This window comes from Lotus japonicus, chromosome 2 (genome assembly GCF_012489685.1).
Source record: "Lotus japonicus ecotype B-129 chromosome 2, LjGifu_v1.2".
NCBI classification, from domain to species: Eukaryota; Viridiplantae; Streptophyta; class Magnoliopsida; order Fabales; family Fabaceae; genus Lotus; species Lotus japonicus.
The window spans coordinates 44,033,183-44,038,845 of record NC_080042.1 but is presented as its reverse complement, the minus strand read 5'-3'; the positions used below and the strand labels follow the sequence as shown (position 1 = coordinate 44,038,845).

Genomic DNA, 5,663 nt, shown 5'->3' with positions numbered 1-5,663 from the left:
TGATTTCAGTTTGCAAAATAGAATTTGAGTGAAAGTGAGTTTGCAAGACAGAGTTTGAATGAAAGTGAGTGGATTGTAAAGTGACTTATGTTTGGATGTTTTAATTTTAAAAGTCTATTTGATAAATGAAACTTGATTGGGTAATATTAATTAAAAGCACTTATAAAATGTGTAATTACCAAAAAGGATATGAGTCAATGGAGTTAATATCACTTAAATTGATTCTTTTCCTTTTTTTTAAATCTCCTTTAAAGTAATAATATATTTTTAAACTCTTCCCAGTAATAAAATCTGTTTATGTTCATGTCTTTACTCATTGTATCTCCTTCAAAGTAATAATTTTTTTTTAAAAGAAAATAAAATGCATTTTAGTAGTTGAAATTTGTAAACTTTAGATTAATCAATTAATTAAGTCTTAAGTATACTTGAACCAAAATATTTGTCACATTTCTTAAGAAACTGTTGGAGGTTAAATTAAATTATAAAACATATCTATCTATCTATCTATACTATATATAAAAGCAGAGTTTCTGCAGCCTTAAGGGTAAAAGTGTAATTCAATATATCATAGAACATAAACTAGAATTTCTCCATGGACAATTCAGTAAATCTCAATATAATTTGTTGAAGATCAAATCTTGGCCGTCCGTAGCTTTCAATCTTGGCCATTTGATTTTGTTTTCTTTTCAACTTTAGAACTTCTCCCTGTATTTGGACGTTCGGTATTCCCTTTCTTCAGTTTTCGTTTTTCCACCCCTTTATGGCTCTAGCGAGAGGAACTGGGCGGAGCTCGAGGTAGAGAAGATCTTGGCATCCCTATAAATCAAGATGGTGGTATCTTTTCCGTTTCTATCACCTCTGTTTCCTCGCAATCCTCTCTGTCGTTGTATTTGTGAGGCAGTGTGCCTGTGATGAATCTACAGTCGATAGGATCTTCCACCATGTGAGAGACCTCTTTTTCTCCCTTCTTTGCCGTTCCATTCACCTCTTCCGGTTTCCCTTCTGTGGGTGAGTATGATGAAGTATCTGAATGTGTATTCTTCCCGTTTCGTTTCACGGTTCTGAAATTGATTTTTTGTAAACTCATGGGCTTATTTTTTCTGTTTTAGGGACCTATCTCCTCTCCTGCTTGAATCGTTTTCCCTTTAATAGTGGATGGTCCTGGCCGATGGAGGTGTGGTGGAAAATTTGTTGTTGTTGGGCTTTGAAAGAATGGCGCTAGGGAAGAAATCTCTCTTCCATTTCAACCTCGAGGTGCTTATGGAGTTAAGTCTTATAGATTTAACTTCTCCTTCTTCCCTCTGATTCTATCTGTTTCTTTTTTTTATTCATTTTCTCTACTGATTATTCCATATTTCATGGCACAGCGACAGGTAAACAAAGGCTTATGAATGGATTGGGTAAGAGTGGAACAACTGCGGATCGGAAGTTTGTCAAGGTGTTGTTGAACTGAGACAACACTATACTATCGAAACAGCGAGAGGAGGACATAGATTAGTGCCTGATAGTGGTTCTGAGCTTCTTTCAAATATTGTAATTGAGGTTTGTTTCCGTTAGCTATTGGATATGCTATGTCATTTATTGATGTTTCATTTTTCTTTTCTCCTCCTCTTGGTATTACATGTCCTGAATGTATAAGTGTGTGAGTTTAAGCTGTGATTTGGGCGGTTGCAGGATGCAATATTCATAAGTTGACTCTGAAAATCTTTATTGCAATTTTAAAGTTTCCCAATATTTGTTTTGATGGGGTATGCCCTTAGGGAAACCCAAAATAGGGGCATATGACCTCTTATATGCGGTTTATATGTCTGTTTTTGCTATGTTAGGTACAGTTCTGGAGACAATTCTTTAAAAACATATAATAATCTTTTAGCTGATTATTTTCACTTGATGTATGCTTTACTTTTGATTAAGTGCATGAATTGATAAAAACATCATACCAAGAATTGTTGCTGCACACTGAATTATTCACAGGGTATTTATGGTTAGCTATATATCTTAATAATGCTTAAGGAATGGTGATTATTATTCTTAGTTTTTAGATTGAAATTTCAGCATCACTTGCCATTAGCAATGTTTCTGCATGAGTTAAGGATTTTGTAATTGTATTTGATCTGATTTTTACCATTGTTGAGATCTTTTTTTTTTGCAGTTTGCATGTTATGGATCAAGCTATGGAGAAGGGTCTTATTTTCATTGATGGTTCTGAATCGACATACGTTACTGCCACTGTAAGTGCCATGTCCAGAACCCTATCCTTCTTTCCCAAGCTCATATTGTTTGCAGAAAGCCATTATATTTTAGAAACTTTCTATTTAAGTTCATCATGGTAGAGATGAATTTATCCTATGAATACATCCTAATCAATACTAATATGATCAAGTAATCTAGAATGGGATTAAGGATGGACAATTTAGCTTTGATTATCTTCTTTACTGTGAAATTAGTTTATTAGTTTTTACTACTATGTAATTAATGCATTTGTTTTCAGTTGAATCTCTTCTTCACTGTTAGGAATCGATAAGGTTGTGACGATGATAGCCACGGAAATATAGTTTGCAAGCTTATAAAGGTAGGACATATGAGTATTCAATTTTATACCACTTGGAAAGTTATAGCGCAGTTTAGTACCAGCTACATGGTTGAATGTTGCAGGTAGAGCCAAAGAATTCAAACAAAGGAATGGTGACAGATCTATGAAATAGCTATGCTATGCGATGGTTAGTCTCTAACTTTTTATTGTTTGAGTGAAGAACATATTGCTTTTGTTTTCTCCTACCTTGAAAACAAAATTACTTTTCTTTTAATCGTATATATTTCCTCATTTCATTAGTTTTTTTTTGACAGTTCATTTCATTAGTTGATAAGCCATGAATGATATTACTTATTTGGGTACATGCCACTAACTGTTAAAAATAATTGCTTTTATCAGTTTTGTTTCTTTCTTTTAATCTTGCTTTAAGTGTCTTTTCGAGCTCGAGAGTGATCTTCAGGTAATTGAACCTGTTTTATCCAGGACTGGATTTTCATAGGATTATTTTGTGTTTCAGTTCTTCTCTATGGGGTTTGAAAATCTAATCAATTTTCGTTCAAGCTCATGCTTTGACAGGTAATTTTCCCATCTTTCCTCCTATCATTTCAATTTGTTACTGCCATTGATATACATGTAAGGTAGCTGTGGTGGTTTTCCATTTTCCTTGCTTTTGAATATTTGGTTGATTTAGAGGTGAGATATATGATTTTGAATTTGGGAGTGCAGCACATATATGATTTTTCATAGGTGACCATGATTCGCATCTGATCCAGTACTTTGAGGTGAGTCTAGAGTAAATCATATTAGGTACAATAGTTGCTGCTCAAGCTTTTCCAATGGCTTCTATTTTAGAACTATATTTAACCACTTAAACAGGAATTACTTTTCGGAATAAAGTCACTTTAAAGTGGCAAACAAACAACTGGAGTTTTCCCTCAGGTCTGTATCTAATAATTTCTTCACTCAATTATTAGATGGTGTGTTGAACTATCCTATACTTGGTTATTGGCAGTTGGCATCTTGATATTGTTATTTCCAATTTGTTATGTCTTAGAACTTATGTAACTAACATGGATGAAATCTCCCATTTCTTTCAATTGTAAGAAGTAAGTATATTGCTCCTATACTATTCACGACTGAAGTGAGAAAGTTGTATTTCACAATTTGCTTCTGAGAAATGTCTTATGACAGAAGTTCAAAGCCTATTTTGTTTAAGAATATAGATTCCACCGAATACATGTTTGTCCTATGTGTTATGTACAAGTTTAAGGCCTGATTTGGCATTCTATGTGCTTTATCCTTGGTATCTATTGACATGAAATTACTTTGGTGTTAATCTGACCTTGGCTAGGTAAATTCACTTTGTTGATGAGAAGAAAAGTTCCTCTTAATTAGCTTTTGTGTTTTAGAATTTTATTTTTCGCTAAAGCCTTTCCTATGTTCTGACTTCTGACACCTTATACTTCAGTATGACTTTCTACACATATAAATTCAACTATATAGTACTTCACTTTTTTTTTTCCAGATAGATTGAATGGAGTTGGGGCTTTGGATGTTATAAGATATTCAAGATAAAGAAAGCTTAATTGCTGCAACTTGGAGTCAAGGAACTGTTTTCTCTATGTAGAATTATTTTGTAGGATGCAATGTACAAGAACTAATACCTATTAGGAAAATTACATACTTTGTAATCGGCATTTGTTGAGTGAAGAGACAAATGTTAGGAAGTTGCAGTATGTAGTTAAAATTGTACTTAAAATGTGATGAAGTTAACACATTCATCGCAATAAAAATACAGGAAGTGGTTGAACTTCATGAATTTTTTTAGGTTCAAAAAGGCAGGAAGTAGTTCCTTTGGATTAATTAAATAACACATTCATCACAAGAAAAAAAAAGTGAAGTGGTTCCTTTGGATTTCTAGGTTCTTGAACTTTGTTGCAGCATATGCCTAGGGATTCAAGTGGATTTTTGTTCCTAGCAGTGTCTTTACTATTATCTAGAGTCTTTTGTTCATGTAAAAGTTGTTAGAATATAATATAAAACCATTCATTTAGCCCTTACCCTACCGCTTAAGCTTTAGGGATAATTGGTTCTTTGACATGGTATCAGAGCGATCTACAGTTCAATTCTTACTCATCTCACTTTCTAATTTTTTTTTGGTCAATGATGCTTTGAATAAAAACCCAAGGTTACAAAACGACACTTACAACAAGTGAGTAAATCTCAAAGAACGATTTGCAATACACACAAATAAACAAATTAAGAACAAGTATGCACACTCAAAGCTGAAACAACCAGCTGAAACCATGATGTAAAACCCTAAAGGCCCGTACAATAGCCTCTACAACCCCAAATTAATAGATAGCAATGTCTTCGGAGCGGAGAAACTTTTATCCTCAAATATAAGCAACGCTTCCCTTTCAACAAAAAGTGTAATTTACGCACATATTAGGTAGGCATGTGCATTTATCCACGCTTCAAACCCAAAAGACTCTTGCGTGAGGGGGCTGTTAGAATATAATCTATATATATTAGAAAAGAACAACTTCTATCATGACGTGTCGCTCCCACAGGCCAGGTTAGTGACGTGTCTCTCCCAGATTAATTCTCATAAAAATTATTCCACGTGTCAATTTGTTAGAGGATATAATTTTCAATTGATATATATTTTAATTTTATATATTCTAACCTAATTAATTGATATTATTTTAGAAGATATAATTTTCAATTGATATATGTTTTAATTTTATATATTCTAAAATAATTGATTGATATTATTTTAAAAGATAAGATTTGGTCTTTTAATTTATTTTAAATTTATTTTTAGAATAAATTGATTAATTTTTATTGAATTTTTGAATTTTTTATTAATTCGGGATTTTATGAGTTTTTATTGTGATTTGCTAGATTTTGTTAGTTTTTATCTATCTTTATTTAATACTATTTTTAATATTAGATTTGATTGGGATTTAGGTTGTTAATTTTTTAATTTTATTTTAATTTATCTTATCATTTATTTTAAATCCAGAAAATACTTTATTTTATTTTAGCTTCACTTTTAGAGTATATCAATTAAATTTTCTTAAATTTTCAGATTTTTAATTAATTCAGGATTTTATGAGTTTTTATT

The 5,663-nt window shown here is 32.1% G+C and overlaps 1 long non-coding RNA gene across 6 annotated transcripts; it reads left to right on the top strand.

The window, feature by feature from the left end:
* Positions 1-709: 709 nt before the first annotated feature.
* On the top strand, positions 710-4,370 carry LOC130738067 (uncharacterized). Of its 6 annotated transcripts, none has more exons than XR_009019183.1 (8): positions 711-1,008; positions 1,110-1,254; positions 1,368-1,542; positions 2,153-2,231; positions 2,492-2,572; positions 2,656-2,720; positions 3,051-3,472; positions 4,059-4,370. It is a non-coding gene; the product is annotated as an uncharacterized LOC130738067 (long non-coding RNA). The 6 variants fall into 6 exon arrangements; XR_009019187.1 differs by having other exon boundaries at positions 712-1,008; positions 3,051-3,109; positions 3,260-4,370; XR_009019186.1 differs by having other exon boundaries at positions 710-1,008; positions 1,110-1,265; positions 1,374-1,542; positions 3,051-4,370.
* Positions 4,371-5,663: the final 1,293 nt, after the last annotated feature.